The sequence below is a fragment of the Streptopelia decaocto genome (assembly GCF_964273445.1).
Source record: "Streptopelia decaocto genome assembly, chromosome: Z".
NCBI lineage: Eukaryota > Metazoa > Chordata > Aves > Columbiformes > Columbidae > Streptopelia > Streptopelia decaocto.
This window is the reverse complement of record NC_138657.1, coordinates 53,739,704-53,763,202: the sequence shown is the minus strand read 5'-3', so window position 1 is coordinate 53,763,202 and position 23,499 is coordinate 53,739,704. Positions and strand designations below refer to the sequence as shown.

General features: G+C 39.1%; 1 protein-coding gene across 2 annotated transcripts in view; it reads right to left on the bottom strand.

Annotated features, from left to right (window-relative positions):
* The window catches only part of LOC309451565 (3',5'-cyclic-AMP phosphodiesterase 4D-like), a 201,513-nt gene that overhangs the window by 126,013 nt on the left and 52,001 nt on the right, over positions 1-23,499 (bottom strand). The window lies entirely within an intron of this gene.

Sequence of the window (23,499 nt, the reverse complement as noted above, 5' to 3'; positions counted from 1 at the left end):
GTACATACAAGTTAAAGCCCATATTTTTTGTTTATACAGGCTCCAAAAGATCCATTTTTCAGTGAAGAGGCAGCTAAGTATGTTAGCTAAGTGAAGATGCAATTGAGTTGTGCTGAGATAACAGTCTGGTACCACCCCATAATTCTGAGTGTTGCGTATTCTAGTGCTTTTGTTTACTCGTTTCCCACTCTACTGCCTACACCTGGAGGCACTTTCTAGTTCATACGCACTCAGCATTTAACCCTTCATTCCATGCAGCATCCCTTCATTTCTCAAATACCTCACTGCAGTTCACTCAGCAAAAGCCTGCCAAGCAGGCTGCCAGCTGAGCAGAGCCGCACAGGAACAGGCTGGGTTTGCATGCTTAGTTAGAGCCTCCTTGTTACAGTCCAGGCATTAGCCATAACCCACAGATTGTTCAAACAGCCTTGGCTCTCAATACAGCCCACTGATGAGCAGGGCATCAGAAGTGAGTCAGCTGTCCTTGGGGAGGCTGAACTCCCTGTATGTGCTGTTCTTCAGATGGTGATTCACATCATCTGACATTTAATCACTGAGACCAATCTCTGTCCATGCAAGGGCTTCTCTTCCATTTCAGTGCAAAATCCAGGAGACTAATCTGTCTGACCGTGCAGTGGAAGAGAGCAGAGCACAGTAAGCACAAAAAGGAGCAGTTATAACTAAAATACCTTAAATACCTCATAGTCTGAAAACAGAAGTGAAAAGAAAAGAAAACAAAGTGAAAGTGGAGATGAAGCAGAGTACCTAACAGCACAAATAATATCTACCACAAATTTAAGGGTGACAGCCAAAACTCCCTGTTTACCTGCCACTTTACTTTTGTTTCACTGTTACTTTCTCTGTAGGAACTTGATGTTTTTATGCTTTGAAACACTTAGAACAGAAACAGCAGCAGAAAAGATTAAAAAAATGACATATAGATTGCAGTGTACAAAGTACCCCAGGCTTCAGTGTCCTGCATGGATAAACTAACAGGAATCTTGCATTCACAGTCCAAAAACCTGTTGAAGGCTAGACCTGGAGAATCTCTTTTGGAGCAGGCAAACACTGGTGCTCTGGTGTTGCCAGAGAGACAGACAGGAAGGAGCTACTATAACCAATCTCTGTCACAAGAAAACATGTAAGAAGTATGGGAGGAGTTTCCTGGTTTCAAACGACAAAAATTTCTTTTCTGGAGGGTGCTGCATGCAGTGAAATTACTTCATCATTCATTCTGAGGATAAAAATTTAAAATATTTGCAATGAAATACCTAGGCCAGCACAATCTGCCATTCTCCACACAGTTTTTGCAACTTTACTGCACCAATCAACTGTGGTTTCTGCCACTGAAGCTTTGCTCCTGGCAATCTGAATTATGTAGTCCTAATGCTGCATCTTTTGAAAAGAGGAAATTCTTTTCTGCTGTACATGCTTGGCTGCTCTGATTTATCTGTGGTGTGACATTTGGGGAACAAACACAGTTCAGTTGTTGGCAGCTATCTGCAACATTCCCCACGCCGTCCCCATTGATGATACATGCTGCTAAATTTGACTGCATATGAACCTGAGATGCTTAAAGAGACTTTTTAATGGGGGTACAGATCCATAGCTTCAAGCAGAAGGTCGATGGACCTGCTAGCAGCTCCATTAGTATTTATTTCACCTAAAGGAAAGCAGGCCTCCTTTATTCAGACAGGTAAACAGCAGATCTCTTTGGCAGAAAAAAGTATCCTGTGTTGTTGTTCACTTATCTGCTTCTGCAGTGGTTTGAGGTCTATCCAGAAGCTCTTGGGCCAAAAAACACTTTACAAGTTTAGCTTTCTTGTTTTCTGAATGACATTTATACACAAGAACTGTTCATCCTGTCCAAGGTCCTATTCAGAGTCCATGCAAAACATACCGTTAAACATTCAGACTGGCTGTATTATTGCCATATATCTAAACCCAGTGAAAAGAAAACCTGTATTTTTGTACACATGGAATTGCAGATCGATGCTTCCATATTCACTCCTTTGTCTTTCAATAAAGATAACAGCTGCAAGACTGCTGCTTCAAGTACAAAGCAGAAATGTAAACTATGAACTCATTTCACTGTGGCCTGCAAATAGTTTTAAGATGGCAATGATTTTCTCTAGCTACTGAATCAGGTTGTATTAAAGTAACTGTTATGTTTTTATAAAACAGTATATTGCATTCTCTTTTCATTACACATTCCTTCCCCGATTAGAAATACCTCTGAAATTTCTGTAATCATTTTTATTTCCTGTACAACAGCTAAATATGTTTAAAATGAGGTATGAGGCTGTGGTCAGTTGAAAACACTAGTTTTTCAAGGGAGCAAAAGGGAACATAGACACTGATGAAATATGACCTGTACATTTCTGGTGTTTTGTCCTGGACTTTGAGCACTCACATATGTGCTTCTACCCTCTGGTACAAATCTTTATAAGAACAGAACTTTAATCACACATTCTCACTATGATGCAAATCACGCCAGCTTCATTACATTTCTGGTATAAGAATTGGCTGATTATCTGACAACAAGTCTTCTTTCACACTTAAAAAAAAAGAAAACCACAATATGTTAATGTAAGCCACATTTGCTCTCTGAACATTTTAGCTGGCTGGTGCAAGGGAAAACCCTGGAAGAAGAGAGACTGCACATCTCAAGAGACTCTGATTAGATGGGTTTTTTTGGAAGAAGTCTATTTTAGTAAAGTACATTGCTTATTACAGTGTGTCCAGATGTTCCCTTCTTCCCTGCCCTCGCATCAAACATTCTGTATTCTTTTTGGATTAGGATACTTCAGGGTGTGTGTTGAGGGGCAGAGGGCACTTCTGACATAATGAGGGCCACACAGCTGATTAGCACACTCGCTGCTCTACACCCACGCTCTGCCAGTATCTGTCTGCTACATAACAGCCTGAAGTGCTTTGGAGCAGCAGGGAGCTGCCAGAGAGAAACCACCAGAGAAGCCTCGTGGGTGGCCAAAAGAAAAAAAGAATTTGAAATAGACAACTAAGAAATATAGAGCAGTTCCAGCTCAGACTGAGGTTCCAATTTCACTTAGTGAAAATGGAGGATTATATGTAAAGGGACATACATGCCGTGGAGATCATTTCTGAACTATGTTAAAGCTTCCCAATAGCTGTAAACACTTAAATCTCCAATCTTTTGTTCTACCATAGCAAGCTCAGTAGATTTTAAAATTGCAGATGGAGAAGATGGCAAACTACACACTTTAGATGCTGTGATGGATGAAAAACTGAATATGAGCCAGCAACGTGCGCTTGCAGCCCAGAAGGCAAACCACCTCCTGGTCTGCATCAAAAGGTTAAGGCCAGCAGGTTAAGGGAGCCAATTCTGCCCCTCTTCTCCACTCTGGTGAGACCACACCTGGAGTTCTGCATCCAGCCCTGGAGCCCTCAGTACAGGAAAGACATGGACCTGTTGGAGAGGGGCCAGAGGAAGCCACAAAAATGATCAGGGAGCAGGAACACCCCTCCTGTGAGGACAGGCTGAAAGAGTTGGGGTTGTTCAGCCTGGAGAAGAGAAGGCATCAGTGAGGCCTTGTTGTGACCTGTTAATATTTAAAGGGGACCTAAAAGAAATCTGAAGAGGGACTTTTTGCTAGGGCATGTAGTGATAGGCCAAGGGGTGAAGGCTTTAAATTGAAAGAGGGTTAATTTAGATTAGGCATAAGGAAGAAATTCTTTATGGTGAAGGCAGTGAGACACTGGAACAGGCTGCCCAGAGAGGATGTGGAGGCACCATCTGTGGAAGTGCCCAAGGCCAGGTTGGATGGGGCTTTGAGCAACCTGGTCTAGTGGAAGGTGTTCCTGCTTGTGGTGGAGGGGGTTGGAACTAGTTGATCTTTAAGGTCCCTTCCAACCCAAACCATTCTATGACTCTATATAGAGTTTAAGTGAATCTGTTGAAAACCATCCACTGACTTCTAAATATATTGGCAGTTCATGTGGTATGAGCCATCTTTTCTGTCGAATGTGCACATTATTGACCTGATATACCATCACAGTAAAGGTTTTATATCTCATTCTGCCAAGTTAAAACGTCAAAGGTCTCAAATAAGAACATTTTGCTGCTGACTGTTCCTGTAGCTATGGTATTACGTTGAACACTGGAGACTCCAGTGAAAAAACTTAAACTCATTCATGAAATGGATTGTTCATTAATATATTTATAGCAAAGCTTCTGTTGATTTTGAATCAAATAAGCAAAGAACTACCAGCCAAAAAAAAAAAAAAAAAAAAAAAAGCTATGCCAAGTTCAATAGCCCTTCTACGGAGCAAGTTTATTAAAAATTATTTGATAAGGTAAAGTACATTGACACAACCTGAAAGCATTTATAGTAACATCTTGTCCTTTCTATTCATCTAGCTAATACAATTCTATCTACCACACACTGACGAATACACATACACTCTATGTAGACAACTATAGAGGACGTGAGAGTCTGCCCTTAAAACATGTCTCTATTTATAGCTCTTTCTTGTATCTACCAGTTGAGGAGTACTGAAGAGACACCTACACCATAACAAAACCCAAGAGCAATGCCTGTCATGGTTTTGCAGCTATACTTAGAAAGTAGAAACTCATACCATATTTTCAGACATCTGTGAATACTTGAAGAACTGGTTGAACTCTAAAGGAAATGTCAGTGCAAAGCAGAAACCACTTACAACTGGTGTCTAAGGCTTCTTCCAAATTTGAATATTGTCAAATGAGTAACACAGCGACACCCAGAGGGAACAAATCCAACCAAAAGAGAATCATAGAATCATACAGAATGCTTGGGGTTGGAAGGGATCTGTGGAGATCATCCAGTCCAACCCACCTGCTGAAGCAGGTTCACCCAAAGCAGATTGCACAGCAATGTGTCCAGGCAGATTTTAAGTGTGTCCAGAGAAGGAGACTCCACAACCTCTCTGGGCAGCCTGTTCCAGTGTTCTGGCTCCCTCAAAGTAAAGAAGTTTCGCCTCATATTCAGATGGAACCTCCTGTGCTTCAGTCTGTGCCCACTGACCCTCATCCTGTTGTTGGGAACCACCGAAGGGTCTGGTCCCATCCTCTTGACACCCACCCTTGAGATATTTATAAGCATTGATAAGATACCCTCACGAACCTCTCTTCTCCAGGCTGAACAGACTCAGCTCTCTCAGTTTCTCCTCATAGGAAAGATGCTCCAGACCCCTCATCATCTTTGTAGCTCTCTGCTGGACTTTTCAGTAATTCCTTGTCTTTCCTAAACTGTGGAGCCCAGAACTGGACACAGCACTTCAGATGTGGCCTCACCAGGGCAGAGTAGAGGGAGAGGACACCCTCCCTTGACCTGCTGGTCACAGTCTTCCTAATGCACCCCAGGATACCACTAGCCTTCTTGACCACAAGGACATATTGCTGACTCATGATCAACCTGTTGTCCACCCCAACTTTCAGGGCCTTCTCTGCAATGTTGCTTTCCAGCAAGTCAGCCCCTAACCTGGAACTAAGAAGAACAAACAAATCTATTTATAGCAAGATTTTCAATCTGTAAGGCTCTGGCACTAAGATTTGTGACCTTCACCATGATGGCTAAGAGAAATCTGCAAGTTCCAGTGAACAGTAAGACCTTTAGCTCATCAATTTTTCTGGCAATTCGTATCAGTTTCAATTATCAGTTTCAGGTTAAAGAAATGGGTGACAAACTTTGATACTAGAAGAGACATGAATTATAGTGGTAAGATTCACTTACATGAAGGTCCCATAGCATTTTAATAGTTACACCTACCTGTTAAAATTAAAAATTTTAATCATTACCATTGCTTCTGTTCCTCAGTTATTGAGTTTTCAGGGACCAGATATGAAACACTATGTGTGATGGATTTCTGTGAAGCAGAAGGCTTAGGGACATGCTAAGCCAGATGTTGCCAGCTGCCCTGATATTCCTCAAATATTAAACAGTGCCTACATGCTGTTTCTTCTTCAGTCACATTCACTGGGTTATATGCTCAATAAAACATGATTTCTGACTGTCTAACAAGATTAAACTGCATAATGATCTACTTATAATTACATAGCACACAAATGAAAGCAAACTCTGGCCTGGGACATTAAAATCACTTTAGATAGCAGCTTTATACATCATTATTTCTTCTATAGTCCAACTACCCTGCTACTTGTCATCAAAATAATAGCATTTACAATCTCAAAGTTAAGTGGTTTGCATAAAAATGTATTTGGGTTAACATTGACCTCGGTTACAATACCAAATGAGATGTTACAGTGAGATTGTTTTGGTTTAAGTCACTAAAACCAAAGGCTGCCACATTAAACAGAAGTGTAATCTCTCCTCCCCAGCTTCTTGCAGACACACAGAAGCAGAGATAGTTTTCCTATCTGAACACAAAATACTGAGTTCATAACAGGATTTTTGTCTCCTTGTATTGGGTTTTTGTGGCAAGGTTTTGGTAGCAGAGGTGCTACGTGGGTGGCTTCCATGACAAGATGCCAGAAGCTGCCCCCCCTGTCCAATAGAGCAAATGCCAACCAGCTCCAAGACAGACCTGCTACTGGTCAAGACCAAGCTCCAAGGTGATAGCATCTCTTGGATAACATGTTTAAAGGGGAAAAAACTGCTGCATAACAGCAGCTGGAAGACAGGAGTGAGAATATGTGACAGTAACAGCTCTACAGACAGCAAGGTTAGTGAAGAAGTAGGGCAGAAGATGCTCCAGGTGCCGAAACAGAGATTCCCCTGCAGCCCATTGTGAAGACCATGGTCAGGCCGGCTGTCGCCCTGCAGCACTTGGAGGTCCATGTTGGAGCAGATCTCCATCTGCAGCCCACAGAAGACCCCACACTGGAGCAGGTGGATGCCAAAGGAGACTTGGACCCTGTGGAGAGCCTGTGCTGGAGAAGGCTCCTGGTAGGACCTGGAACCCTGTGGAGAGGAACCCAGGCTGTGGAAGTTTTTCTAGCAGGAATTGTGACCCTGTGGGGGACCCACACTGGAGCAATATGTTCCTGAAGGACTGCACCTCAAGGAAAGGACCCACACTGGAGCAGTTCATAAAGAACTGTAGCCCATGAAAAGGACCCACATTGGAGAAGTCCATGGAGGACTGTCTCTCATGGGAAGGACCCTATGCTGGACCAGGAGAAGAACGTGAGGAGGAAGAAGTGGCAAAGACAACATGTGACAAACTGAACACAAACTCATGTCTCATCCCCTTGTGTTGCTTGGGGAAGGAGGTAGAGAAATTGGGAGTGAAGTTGAGCCTGGGAAGAAGGGAGAGGTGGAGAAAGATGTTTAAAGATTTGGTTTTATTTTTCATTATCTTTCCTGGATTTCATTAGTAATAAATTAAATTAATTTCCTCAAGCTAAATCTGTTTTGTCCGTGATGGTAACCGGTGAGTGATCTCCCTGTCTTATCTCAAGCCACAAGCTTTTTGTTATATTTTCTCACCCTGTGTGGTTGAGAAGTGGAGTGATCAAGCAGCTTGGAGGGCACCTGGTGATCAGCCAAGGTCAACACACCATGCTACTCATGCCAGGAGATAGCAGATGCAGCATTATTATAATGCTTTGTCACTTCAGCCACCAATTTCAGACTACAAGGCCATTCCTCTCTACCCTGGGGAAGAGCTGTGTTTACTTCCACCTCCACTCTGCACTAAAAACACGGAGAGTGACAGCCAGAGCTTTCTAAATTCTTTTTTCTTGAAGTAGGAGAAGGTGGAGGAGAAAAGTGGTTCCCCCTGCCTCTTCTCCTAAAATAAGCTCTGAACTGACTTTCTTTTTTTTCTTTTTTTTTTTTTTTTTTCCCTTTAAGTTCTACTGGTGTTGCTTAAAACCATTCAGGTGGAAAACACTTATTGAAAATACCACCTCTCCTATATGAAGCAAATGCCTGTAGAGAATTTCCAAAGGGCTACTAAGTACAATAGACAAGTTGGCACATACCTTGAAGCCTGTGCAACAGGAGGAGTTCTAGTTACTCCTTCTGTCACCTACAGACACATGGAGTCACATAAAGGCAGCTCCATCCGGTGTTAAAAGACTGACTCATTGCTGGCAGTGATTGTCAGAAATGGGTTCCCTGAAGCAACATCTTTTTTTCTTGTTGCTTCAGAAAAAGAGGAAATGTGGTTTTAGAAATTTAACCGGTGTTAAGTGCTTCTTGCTTGCAAATGTATATTGAAAACTTTGTAAAAATTGTTGCTGTTGCTAGTATTGTTAGTCTGTCCCAAAAAATGTTTGTTAGTAAGATACAGAATTCACAAACAAAACATATACCGCAAATGGTCCAGTAAAAGACCCTACATTAAGGAGTACGTCTTATGTATTAATAGCCCTTTTATACAGCCTTCTCCCACCCCTTCCTTCGTTCCCCAAGTCTCCATCACATTTCTAAGGGAAAGATGAAGCAATTAAGGACAACTTCATACAAGCTGCTTGACTGAGTTTGAAAGAGACCATGCTGAACAGCAACAGCAATCAGGAGCAGTGCAACAGCCTCTTAAACAAGGTTGATAAAACAAAAACCTAACACTGTAAGAGTAGCATGAAATTACCTTGCTCTTGTTTCAGAGACATGAACATGACTGGATTCAAAGACAACTGGAAAGTGTGAATATTCTAGTTACATAGTTGAAGAGTGAGAACAGGATCACAGAGTATTAGTAAGGAAGGAAAAAAAAACAAAAAACACACAACAGAATCAGATGGAGAATTGATAAGCAAGAATACACAATGAATTTGCCTAAGTCAATGTGATAGAAGTTAAGGATTGCTTGCTATTATTGTCTCTTGTCTGAACTTGTGGTAGGTTTTTTTTCTCGTTTTGTTTGTTGTTATTTCTGTGTGATTTACAATGGATTTTGAATCAGTCCCCAAAAATGGCACTTTAGGTACAAATTATGCATTACACATTCTGGGTGCACAGGTCAAAAATGCTATAAACATAAAGTACTGTTAAATTTTTCCTAGTGAATCAACATCCAGCTTAGAAAATATCAGTGCTAACTGAGGGTGTTACCTGTCCCTCAGATCTTTTTTTACCATCTGTCTAAAGCAACCGCCCAATAGCTTCGCCCGTGGAAGGCATAGCTTATGAGGCACTCACATAATCCAAGCCAGTTAAGATAATATCATCAGATGTTTAACCTTGGCCAGCTGACTTTGCCTGAAGAATATAAGAAGCAGTCTAACAACCCCTTCTTTAAGCAGTGGATTTGTAGGTCAGTGCTGGAGACAAGATGATGAGCAGCAGAGCAGGGCTGTCTTCAGCTGGCTCAGCTGGATCCAAGAAAGAGCATTTGTAGCGTTATACAGACCCCTCAGCCTAAAGACAAGGAAGTTCATTAGCTTAGCCTTGGCAGTACACGACAATGCACAGGGAGCTTTAATTTTCTTACTGGTTTCCAGCCTACTATACTACAGAAAAATCATCAAAAACGGGGCTGTGCTGTGTTCGACCTCTGCATGTTATGTCACTCAGGGCATAACCTCTTCCTCATCTTAGGTTAGATGCCATGGATAGCTGCTGTATTGAGAATTAATATTTAATCCCATGTAAGAGAATAATCCTAAATGCATACCAATTTGGGGGGCTAAAGAGGAATGGATCACTACTCTTTATAAAGAAATTCCAACACAACAGTCTTCATTACAGAAAGATACTACACTCCCTTTATTTTGGTTATTTACTTCCATTCCTTGGAGTATATTTCTTTTTCCCTTAATAACAGATCAGTTCACATGCAAAAAAAAAAAAAAAAAGTGTTTATTAGGCTATGAAGTGGACCTATACATGGTGTTGTGTGCTCTATAAGGAAATATGTTTACATAGATGAATACTACTATGAACAATGCATGTTACCTCACCTTCATATAACAAGGGAAAAATAAACCAGATGCTTTAAAAGAAAAGAAAATAAAAGCCCTTATATAAATGAAAAATTACATTAGCAGGAAGTCATCCTAACCACTGATCAAACACTATGTCTTATATGGAAAATATGGGATCCAGTGTATTTCTCTTCTTGACTTGACTAAGTCTCTATCTAGAGAGCAATAACAAAGCCAGTGAGGCACAGACACAGACAGAGAATTATTCCTATACAACAATTAATTAATCAGACATTTGCCAGATCTGCTAGCTGATTATCAGAAAGACGAAGTGAGAAAAAGAGTCTATTTCAATCACCTGGACTTCCTAGATACATATGTTGTGTATACTTAAAATTTTTCCCCCAAATTTTGAGCTCTCCCATACCTATGCACAAAAAAAATTTGTTCGCAGATGTTTACTAACAAAATGGAGAAGAACAAAGAGTCCAGGTCTCAAAGAAGGAAGTATGGAATGAAAGCAAGAAAACACGCAGCCGCATCCAAGTCTTCACCACCAGGGCTCTGAGGCTGCTCAGCCTGGGTTGGTACTGTCAGCTAGATATGTGTATTTTCAAAGTTTGAAATGATCCAGGAGACTGGATTCTTACTTACTCCTGTTCTTACTCCTTCTTTCTCTTTCTCCAATTGCATGTTTTGGTTTTTTTGATTTTCAGTTTCAGAAATTCAAGACTTAAGTTTGCATCTCTCCATATCTAGCCAAAACAACAAACAAACAAACAAACAAACAACAACAAAAACACAAAACCCACAAACAAAAACACAAACAAACGAACAACATAAAAATAAGCTATTGGAATGTCTTCTAAGAACAAGACATTTCAAAGCTTTAAGTGAAAACTTCCAGCTTTATCTGGGCAACTCTTCTTATTCAGAAATAACAGGAAGGCTACTTCCATATTTATCAGGTGGACAGTTAATAAATCTGTAGCATTTTTAAAGATTTTTCTTCAATTTCCAGCACTTATTTGAAGATGAAACAGCTCATTTCTCCTTAATAGTTTTGTGTCCATCCAAAGCTCTTTTGTAAATCATTACAGCACCTCAGGTTATAAAAAGCTTAGCATATTGCAGTCATTAAGAGACCTATTTCAGCCCAAACCTACTGGAAAAGAAGTCCAAGAAGAAGCATGTCTTCTTCCTGAGCAGGAAAAGAAGAGAAATCACAAATAACTTGCTCTTTTTCAGTAGGGCAGAGGAACATGAATGTATTTTATTGCAGTTAAGACTCTTCTGGAATGAATTGTGTAAGAAAAGATAACATTTGTTTCACTAAGGAGGAGAAATTCAGATGCTGGGCACCTGACTGCAAAAGATTCATACTAATTATTTTCTGCCTAAGATGCTAAGTTGTCATGATTACAAATGATCAAAGAGTAAAAGTATGCAGTTTTTCAACAGTTGCTTGTAGCTGCCCTGTGGTAGTTTGTCACCTTCAGTCTTATAGAAATCCATTCCTTATCTCACGTCTGAACGGCTTTAAAATTATAAGGACAAATTGCTTATAAATATGTGACAAGAATTAAAGCCATGGTTAAAACATCACAACAAAATGCACTTGTGTGATTCTTTCTCATTCTCAACTTTTTTGCATTATTTAACACTGTCTCAAAATACTGATTTGCCTCAATTACTGTGAACAGGAGAATCTGTAAAAATATTGCCCTTGACATGTTGGTCAGGAGGTAGACATGGCAAATAAATATCATTTTACTGTCAGCTCCAAAACTTACCATTCTTTTGCAAGTTGTTTTCCAACAGAGGTGCTTCATCTGCAGCCAGATCATGGCAGCAAGAGCTCACTCTGCAATCAAGCAGTCAGTGTGAAAATAATTTGGAAATGGTAGAGGATGACAGGTGACATGAAGGAATGATCTTTAATAGTTAGCTGTATATCTGTAGCTCCATTTTCTGGATCAATCGCATTTCTTTTCAAAGTTGAAACCTTTTCTGATTTCAGACAGCTTAGTGCTTTCTCCATTTTCTTAGCAGAGATTTGCTGAAAGATTGCTTCCTCACATTGAAGAGAAATGAATCTGAATTGGTGCCATTCTTTTCTTCACTGGCTTTTTCAAAGAGTGAAATGCTTCACATTCACTTACTTAAACCATCACACAAAAAAGCTAACATGTTACCAAGATCTTTCTAAAGTCTGTATGCTAGAATACACTTCTATTCCCCTAAATTAATGTTTATTCAGCACACTATGCCACTGCTTTGAATGTTAGCTGCCTGGAAACTAATATGCTTTTTTTAGCCCTCCCTGAGTCCCTCTGCTTCCCCACACCATTACATCCAAAACTAGGCAGCCTTTTTCCTGTAAAAGTAAATGCTGCAATATTCAGAAAGCACAATCATTTCCAGCAATGACTTTCAGAAGTTTCAACAACAAGCCAAAAAATCCTATGGTGTTCTTTAGTCTTTCTCACAAATTAGTTACTTGTTTTAAAGAGTGTCAAAATTTTGGAGACATCTTCCAGTACAAATGTAGGAAGTTCACCACAGACACTGAATAAAGAAGATGTAATGACATACTAACAGATTTTAATGGGGAAAGTTGTTTGCAGACACATACTACATACGGTTAACAAGAAGTCACTTTCACTCTTCCTATTGACCTGTTGTGTAACTTTTTTTTTCCTAAAAGGAAGTGAGGCTGCATTGCAGTTAAGTTACCAAAACCTCCACATACTTTGGAAATAAACAGTCCTGGTAATGAAATCAACACAGAACACTTTACTTAAAGATAGCAAAACATACATGTTAATGAAAGGCAAAAAGCTGGGGAAAACAGCAAGTGACTGGTGTATTTATCACAGTCAACATTCAGGAACAGTGGTGCAGATTTTACAAAAGTCAAGAGGGCACTTGACTCTACATATTTCCAATCAGTATTCATAGGCAATATTTAATACTCTTGATCTAATGGTTACAGAAACACTACAGTGCTTGAGGCATCAAACACTGAGCAAGAAAAAAGGCTTGCAATTAACAGGCTAGCAAGCCTATATCTGAAACATGAAAAAAATAATGGAAAGACAGAGAAAAAGGATGCAAGAATAGGGACGCAGGAGCACAGGTTTTAAACAAGTGCTGAAAGTCATCTCAATGCCATTAAACATTACTAAAGCACTGTGACAGACAAGTCCTAGATATGCTGAATCAGTTTAGTTTAAGTAAATTATGTTACAGCAGAAAAGTCACAGATTACATGAACTCATTTATAACACATGTAAACTCTAAAATAGAGATACAGATGAAATTTTCATAGAAGCTATAAAATCATTTAGGAATAAAAGGGACATTTACCTGCTTGGGTTATCTCATGTTATCAAGGCTAACTTTACTACTGCACTTTATCAGAGTGACTGTAGCTACAGACAGTTGAATAATTCTCATTTCATTCAAATATAAAGCAATGCCATCACCTACCACACCTTAGTACCTTGATACTCTTATGCTCCATTTTGTAGAAGGACAACAGCTGCTATCTCAGCACTCTGTAATGTCTAATTGCTTGCATGTGTTTCAGTTGTTTGTTAAAAGGAGTATGCAACAGGTTGTGGTAGGCTGGCACTGGGCTGAAGGCACTACTGTATGAACTTTGCTTGTCTTATGCAAGTAGTATTCTTCATTGTTTTCAGTATAAATATAGACTACCAGGTTTTCGTTCTCAGCATTTTGTTAGAACACACAGTCAAATACATTGAACGTTGAAAGTACATGAGGAGATGCCCAAAGAGTTGTGTGTTCTCCCCTATTGCTATGCATATTTTTGCCTTCTCTATAGGAAAAAAAAAATGCTTAGGTGGTAGAAACCATTTGGAGGACTTCTTAATCTTCCACTATCAACAGCTATGGAAAAATAAAAGTACGGTCTTGACAGCACTTCCTTGGGCAAGTATTAACAGCACAAAACCATGCCAAATCCCAGCTTGTCCACAAAATCACAAAAATGTAGACTTACTGTGAGCGATAAGAAAGTAGCTCCACTTAAGCAACTTCACAACAGCAAGGCAAAGGTACAACAACAACATAGAGTGGGGAAACAAAAACAGTTATTGCCACCACTGAAGTTCTCCTGTGGAGGAGAAGGATTTGATGCCACTCACTGAGTATTGCTTTTAGACTACAGAAATATTATTTCTGGAGGACTTACTTTATTTTGGAAATAGACACTTAAATTTTATCTTGCTATGCTTGAATGGTTCTCAAACAAACAGACTTGCTACTCATTTGGGAGGTTTCCTGTTGGTTTCAACAATTACTGAGCCACATCTGTTGGCACCGAGAAATCTTTACACCAGCCAGCAGCACAATGGGACAGAGCTTGCATCTGTGGCAGAAATCCATCATCACAAACCACAGCTACATGCAAGTTTCATATTCTACATATTCCCTCTGAGGAAAACTGTGCCTTACAACTTACTTTTCTGTGTGACAAATGTCAGATTGGGCCAAGAAGGGGAACATCAGTAGACTTAAACCTCTGATGCTAAGGCATTCATTAAAATTTGGGGCTGCCTTCCCTCACATATACTATTACATTAGCTACCAGCTGCCTGAGGAAGTTCACCATATTCACATGCAGCAGAAACTAAACAAGGAGGCTCGGAAAACAAGCTATGATTTTCATTTAGCTTCACTCTCCTTCGAAAGTACAACAGTAAATATTTCCTTTACATAATAATTTAGTAAAAGTATGTAAATGTCATAAATACTAAAACAGCTTGGTTGTATAAAGTAATAGCAAGACAGCTAAAAGCAAACCAATATTAAATGTTAGTATGTGTGAATATACTAGTTGCACTCCTACCTCTTTCTTCCTTGTACAATTATATTGTCATTCTGCTTGAGGAGGAGGCGGTAGTTGTTTGTTTTCAGCACAGAATTGGATGGATAAAATATTAGTTGCATAATAAGGCAGTTTTGTTGTGTATCACTTGGCTTTAGGGGCTAATTCTGGTTAGTTTTTCACATCTTTACACTGTCAAATAAAAGCTGTTTGCTGGCCTCTGATAAATGTGTAGAATACCTTAATCCAGTGCCTCATCCTTTGGTTTTATAGTTGACAAAAATTAGCTAGAAGGCACAAAGACCAACTGATTTTCATTCAAGAACAGAAAAGAAAAAGGAATGAACTCCAGTCAAAATTACAAACTCCTTAAAAATCTATTTCTTTTCCAAATACTTGATGGGGAAGGGTGGGGAGGGAGGAGAAAGATAGACACAGACAAACTGATTAATAAGTGACATTAAAAACAAAACTTGGAAATTAGACACTGATGTTAGCCATCTCAATTCTTTGTTACAATTGATCATCCAAATCTCTGCCTTATAATATCAGTTTCACAGAAAGGGCAGACTTGCTTCTCTCAAAGCCTGGATACTCCATGCTATTTGTCCAGACAAACAAAGCTACAAAGATAAAGAAAGGTACATGAATAATGAGAATATGCACAGTTATACTACATACCTGGATTTTAAGACCAATTTTCAAGGCAATCACTAGCAAATATGTAAGGAAAAAAACAGTCCTGTGGGCATTCATTACAAGGACTCCTGCCTTCAGCAGGAATTTCATCAATTTTCAAGTAAATATGCCCACAAAAATGACATTAAATGATTACACTGTGTTCCATTGACGAGATCACACAGACACACTGCTATGGCAATTGCTGCTATCTTACCTGTTTGGAACACAGGTTATTTCATCAAGCTGTTAATCCAGAGTCCATCTTAGCTGTTTTCCTGCAAGTCTTGTGAAGAAATATGTATAATGGAGTTCAAAACTGTACATGTTTAACTGTATTCTAAATATAAGTTCTGAAAAAGTAGCGTGAGCTCAGATACTAGATAATAAGCAGCATGAAATTCCATAATTAATAGATATAATATAACAAATTACTTTCTTTTCATCCAGCAGAAATGAAGACCTTGTTGCTCATATTTCATTTCAAACTATAACTACATAAATCACTAACATAACTCACATTTTACTATTAAAAAAAAAAAAAGAAAAAAGATATATATATATTTATTGTTCGTTTTTATTGGAAAAGCTTGTATTGTCCTGAGGATGATACCTGTTAAGTGAAAGGATATTCAAAACATTTAAGTTATTTCTTTATAGCACCTGCAAAGCAACAATGTTTTCCTTGTCAAGAGGTGCAGACTCTTTTCATATTTAGAACTGGAAAAATCTACACTTTTGTTATTTTCCTTGCTTGGACACTTCTGGAATTAAATCAAAACAAAGTAAATATTTGGAATTCAAACCAGTAGTTTAATTTGCAATGCATATCACCATGCATTGGTCTATACATACCTTCTTATACTCTTCTGTAAGAATCTACTTCAAGCCATCGTTAAATGGAGAATACAGCACTTGGTGTAGCTTTAGGGTGGCCAAGACTTTTATGGTTAACTGGTGGCACCCCTGCCACAGTAGTGAAGAGGTGAAGTACAAATGGGTAAAAAGTGATATAAAAAGGAAAGAGCAGAAAAAAGTAATACTGATTTTTTTTGTCCCTGGAGTTCTTAATAGATTCCAAAAAAGCACCTTTCAGAATCAGTTGGAACAATTCAATTTTTTTTGCAGTGATCTCGAAACTGAATATGTATATGGAGCAGTAACTCATGTACTTGCACCATTAAATCTGGAGAACATATATGAAAGATTTTTTCTTTCTTCAGAACCCAAAAGTGTCTTTGACTAGGCAAAATCTCATAAAATGTTTCAAATTCAAAGCTGTATTTTTTCCACTTCTATCATAAATAAATGCTACACAAACTGAGAGTCTAATCAGGGACTGTTTCAAAACGTGACTTCATTATTCCTAATTGAATTGGCTCCCATGCCATTACATTCATCCAACAACAAACATGGTACCTTAAATGGAACCATGTTTGCTTTCTTGCTCACTCCTTTATTAACCATGAAATTAAACTATCAAATTTAATAGCACAAGTAACAATTCTTCATCAAGCAGTAGAATTACACACCACAGACACATCTAGGAACAGTCTTGGTTTCCCTGTACTATGCCCGCTGTTTGTATACATACGTTTATATCTCATGTCTCTTCTATTTAAACCCTTGATCCCTCACAACTCTTCACACTAGAAGAGAAGTATTTGATGTTATCTTTAGTGACTAAGAAGCACCTATCACAGAATATTTGCACATCTTAGATACTCATGTTCCTTTGACAGTTGATCCTCAGGACTATGCCAGGAGGAGTATGAAACACAAGTGCTTTGAGCCAAGGCAGACAAGTAGAAGAAAAGCAATCACATGGCAAGTAGTCCAGGAGCCACCCGGTATTGTACCATGCTTAGGCCCAGTCTGAAGTTGTGAAAACACAAGAAGGTGGCTACTCAAGCCTAGAGTCCTTGTCCTGCATGCCTTATATGCAACATACATTTTTCTGCAACCTGGATGTGCTAATTGCACGCTGATTAGCAACTTCTTAGTTAATTTTTCCTCTTCTTGATCATCAGAGATGCCTGGACTTCATTTGTTCCTGCTGTTTTGCCCTCTTACTATTCAAGTGTTTCAAAGCAAAACAGTATTTATTTCAGAGGAATAGGGTAACAGTAACAAAGTTTCATGAAAACAAGAACAGGATGTACACAGAAGAGAGTAGTAAAAATTACCTCCAAAGCTAATTTCTTCAATGTTTCTATATTCAGCTGTTGAATTGTGGAATTATACCCATGGCATAAATTCAGCATCAGAAAAAAACTTCAATGTGGATCTAGTAATCTTGAGAGTAACAATTCCTCATTATATATCAATTTCACAGAGTTCAGTGTGGTGTGTCAGCAGTGCGCTGTGCTGACAGGTGCTGTTTAGTGACTTCGGTGTCACATAGAGGCAGCTGGGAATCCACCACCAAGAAAAAGGCTGCTCTCTATTAGAAAACTTTACTCATTCATTAAACTCATTACTCTGATAGCTCTGAAGCTGTATTGGCTCTGATTCTGTCAAACTGAGCAGCTGAAGATAACCTGTCTGGGACAAGGACTTTCCCCAGACTATCTTCTGTGTTATTCTTTCAAAATCCAATATACACCAGCATCTTAGCAACTCAAATATTTAATGAAATCCAAGCTCACACTTTGGGGAATTGCCTCTGGCAGTTTATAAGCTTTTATTTTCTCTTAAAGAAAATGCACATGCCTTCCCTACACACACAATCTGGTTAATGCATCCCATGTGCACCTGGTTTTCAGTGTGAACTGATAATTAATTCCACTGCTGTGAAGTGTGTAATGAAGGTAATACAATTTAAAATCATCCAATTGAAACATTTTAAATAAAATGTCTAGAGATTAATAAATCTATCTTCCCAAATAAGGTGTTCAGCAGTATTTGTATTTAAGTGACTACTCAATTTTAGACAAGAATCAGAATAGCTTTACCATGTAAATTTAAAAAAATAATGACATAATCCAGAAATAGGCTATGGGAAGAAATACTTTGAATTGGAGTTTCTCAGCTCTGATTCAACATTTATGTTAATTCTCTCACAAACCAGCTGACTTACAGAACAATTACATGGCACACATTTTCAGAAATAACTCTTTTGTATAAATATGCTGAATTCAGAGAGGAAAATCACAAACAAAAACACAAGAAACTATAAATCCTTGAAATAAATTAGCATAATCAGTGGGTAATTTGGGGCTTTCCCCAAAATCATGATAAATGAGAGGAAAAAATGTGCAATTGTAGGAATACAAAAAGCTGTTTCACAATTTAATTTACTTTGAAAACTATGATACTGGGAGAAGGTGCTATTCAATAAGGGAAAAAGAGTTTGCAGAACAACATTATCAAAGCTCATAAGGTTTTTTATATTAGTGATAACACACACATGAATACCTGTGGGTTATCCGTTTATTACCTCTTAGGTGTTAAAAGTTCTCAATGAAATATAGCAACTAGAGATGACACATGAAGCACAGTTAAACCTCCATTAATATAAGTATTGGTATATTTCATGTGATTTCATCTATAGACCATATATACTGATCTACAAGACAAAAATAAAAATTAGAGATTAATTACAAAATACAACCCTTACCAAGCTAAATTCAAAAGCAAACAGGGTCCTGTACATTTTCTGAACCATATGTCAGAGTCATTGCACAACAACTAGTGGAACTGAGTACAGCTTTACTTCTGTGCTATTTTCATTATTATGGGATTTTTTTTTTCTTTTAAACTGAACTAACCTGATGATCATTGACCCTTCCAACTTAAGAGCCTTGAAAAACAAAGCTTTCCATTTCTAAATTAAGTTATTTAAGTTTCAGATCTCTAATGAGGTTGCACTTCGAAGTGTCCTTCTGGCTTCACATTGCAGACTTGTACCACAAGAGAGCATTACCTTGGAAAGAAGTATTACAGACTTACACCCTTCCAACTTTTGCACTGAACTGAAGTATAATTTCTGCAAAAGCTTGTGTCGCCATATGAACTATTGGTACTTAATACCCAAGCAGTCAGCATGGGCGTTTGATGCACACCCCAAATGGTATTTCAGTAAGCAAAGATCTTAAACTTAACTCACTACAAGCTGCACCTTCAGTTTAAGCAGTTATGTGTAGCATATAGGACTGATGCATAATCAAACAAGAACATTTATGTAACTGTGTTTGGCTGAAATTTTTATACTCCATATTTTTCCTGACTTGTACAAGTATTCTCTATTCCTTGCCTCAGAATCATTGCATTGCTATGTCCAGAGAGGAGGAAGAAAAAAGCCAGATACAGGTTTTAATACAACTTTTGTATCTTATAATTTTTTTCAAAAACTTCTTTTACTGCTTTATTATTGACCGTTTTTTTAATCTACTTGCTCTTCTGTCAATGATAATTCTTACAATAGTTCCTTCTTTAACAATATTTAGTAAAAATAAAACAGGTCTCTACCTTTTCATGTTAATAATGTGAAGATGATGACAGCAGACATAGATGATACTGCAGGCAAAAAAAAAAAACCTCTCAGCTGAAAGTTAAGTAGTACAGCAACGGAGATTACACTAAACAACACTGCATGTATTAAGTAGCAGCAACACTTAGTATGCACTGCTCAATGCAAATTAAGGAATTCGAATAAGGTTCCCTAGAAAAGATCCAAACAAGCAAAGGCTTAGTTATATTAGCATGTGTGTAACAGTAAAAAATAGGTTATTAGCCTTGTACATCCGTTGCCCTTCTAGTCCTAAACTCAACTACCAGAGAGTCTCAGATCACCAAGAGTTAGAAAACTGTTTGTGCACACAGTGGAATTTTCAGGCTTATGCTAGAACAAACCACAAGAAATAAGGTAAAGGATATGAGAAATAAATGTCCCATCTCAAGTTGTTGTGGTACTTGAGCAAACAAAGTTATACCTAGAGCTGGTTGATAAAGTGTCTTATGTAACAATTTAATTATTATTCAAATGAAGTATAAGCCTTTTTTCCTCTTCCATGGAAAATAAAAGGGGAAAATGATGAAGATACAGCAACGGAATGCACACAGTATTTGGGGAGGGTGGTGTTATTGTATTTAATATGCCTTAATTATACTCCTAACAGCCAGTCTGACTTTGTAAGGACATAGCAAGCATTTAAGAAAAAGTGGGAAGAATCTTGTTGACCTTCAGAAGAAGGGACAGGCAACTCAGAAGGACTACAAGGATGTCATGGAGTTATTCAGGGAGAAAATTAGAAGGGCCAAAGCCCAACTGTAACATGATCTGGCTGCTGCCATAAAAGACAATTAAAAACGTTTGTATCAATACATTAACAACAAAGTGAAGGCTAAGGAGAATCTCCATCCTTTATTGGATGTGGGATGGAAATATAGTGACAAAGGATGGGGAAAAGGCTGAGGTCCTTACTGCCTTATTTACCTCGGCCTTTAATCATAAGAGCAGTTGTTCTCTGGGTACCCAGCCCCCTGAGCTGGAAGACAGGGATGGGGAGAAGAATGAAGCCTCCACAACCCAAAGGGAAGTGGTTAGCAACCCGCTACACCACTTAAACACACATAAGTCTATGGGGCCAGATGGGATCCACCCAAGGGTACCGAGGGAGCTGGTGGAGGTGCTTACCAAGACACTTTCCATCATTTATCAGCAGTCCTGGCTATCTGAAGAGATCCCAGTTGACTGGAAGTTGGCAAATGTGATGTCCATCTATAAGAAGGGCCAGAAGGAGGATGTGTGGAAATACAGACCTGTTAGCCTGACCTCGGTACTAGAGAAAGTTATGGACCAGATCACCTTGAGTGCCATCACACAGCACATACAGGACAACCAGGTCATCAGGCTCAGTCAGCAGGGGTTTATGAAAGACAGGTAGGTCCTGTTTGACCAACCTGATCTCCTGCTAAAAGAAGGTGACCAAACTAGCAGATGAGGGAAAGGCTGTGGATGTTGTGTACTTAGACTTCAGTTAAAGCCTTTGACACAGAATCTCACAGCATTCTCCTGGAGAAGCTGCAGCTCATGGCCTGGATGGGTGTACTCTGCAATGGATAAAGAACTGGCTGGATGGCTGGGCCCAAAGAGTTGTGGTGAATGGAGCCAAATCCAGTTGGTGGCCGGTCAAGAGTGGTGTTCCCCAGGTCTCAGTATTGGGGCCAGTTCTGTTTAATCTCTTTATCAGTGATCTGGATGAGCAGATTGATTGCATCCTCAGTAAGTTTGCAGATGACACCAAATTGTTTGGCAGTGTTGATCTGCTGGAGGGTAGGAGGGCTCTACAGAGGGATCTGGACAGGTTGGATTGATGGGCCAAAGCTAACTGAATGATGTTTAACAAGGCCGAGTGCTGGGCCCTGCACTTGGGTCACAAAAACACCATGCAATACTACAGACTTAGGGAATAGTGTCTGGAAAGCTGCCCAGTGGAAAAAGACCTGGAGATGTTGCTTGATAGGTTGCCCAGGTGGCCAATAACATCCTGGCTTATATCAGAAATAGTGTGGCCAGCAGGACTAGGGAAGTGACTATACTCCATACTGATGAAGTCACACCTTGAATCATGTCTTCAGTTGTGGGCCCCTCACTACAAGAAAGACATTGATATGCTGGAGCAAGTTCAGAGAAGGGCAATGAAACTGGTGAGGTGTCTGGAGCACAGGTCTTATGAGGAGCATCTGAGGGAACTGGGACTGTTTATTCTGGAGAAAAAGAAGCTGAGGGCAGACCTTATAGCTGTCTACAACTCCCTGAAAGGAGGTTGTAGCATGGAGGGTGTTGGTCTCTTTTTGCAGGTAACAGGTGATAGGACAAGAGCAAATAGCCTCAAGTTGCACCAGAGAAGGTTTAGACTGGATGTTAGGAAAAAGTTGTGCATGGAAAGGGTTGTGAAACAGTGGAAAAGGCTGCCCATGGAAATGGTGGACTTATCATCCCTGGAGGTATTTCAAATACATGTGGATGTAGTGCTTAGGGACATGGTTTAGTGGTGGTAGTGCTAGGTTAATGGTTGGCTTGATGGCCTTGAAGGTATTTTCGAACCTAAATGATTCTATGATTCTATATGGTCTAAGCATGGACATTAAAGACAGTATATTTTTTGTTTTATTTCTATATCACATCCAGAATATTTGTACAATTATTTTCACAAGAGCTTATTAAATCTGCTTGATTTAAGGAAGTTTATGCAATACTGAATGGCAATAGCATAATATACACAATTTTCTACCTAGAACCAGAGACTGCAGATTTCTACAAGATGGAGACATGGAGACAATGGAGACAATGGAGACTGAGTCCTCATGGCTATCATTGGAATGGCCAAAACACAGAAAAACAGAAAACTTGGAATCTGTGAAAACAGTTTTTTTTCTGCCTTCTCTATAAGGACAGAAAGGATCAGAGGGAGGTGAGACGTAAAATTTCCTGGAAATGCTGAAGTCTATATATTTAGGAAATAGAAAAGGGACCGAGAATAATGGAGGATTAAAAGAGGAAGTCAAAGAACAATTATGTGATTTAGAGATGCTCAGCACACCAAAGGAAGTCTGAAAATTTGAAAGGATCCTGATTCAAAGTCCAAAGTGCACACAGGAGTAGGAACTAACTTGCTATGAGGAATGACAGACATCTCTGTTACTGCTTTACCTGGCCTAAAGTGAATCCAAAACTTTTAAAATGAATCACTGTTCTTCAGTGTAAAGTCTCTATTTGATTTAACAATCTTCTGTTCTTGGAAACCACATATCAGAACAATTTCAGTGGGACCATCTATCCTCATAGAAGTGTCTTTCAGAAATAGCACAGCGCTCACTGCCACTTAGTCAGAAGGTCCCACTTCAGGAAGGGATGTGACAGACTCTACTCACTGAAGACAAGAAGTCAGTGGCCACTGTAGATTCAATAGCTATAGGGCTGATCCAAAAAACAGAGGGAGTTAAAAAATCTACGCGTGCAGCATGCAGTCCAAATAGCAGCCTGTCAAAGTACCACCGGGAGACTTTGTGCAGAGCAGCAAGAGAGCACAAATACTAGTTTGATTTGAATGTGATCTGACAGCACATGGGCCAAACCACCTTACTTGAAAAATATCATTCAGTTCAG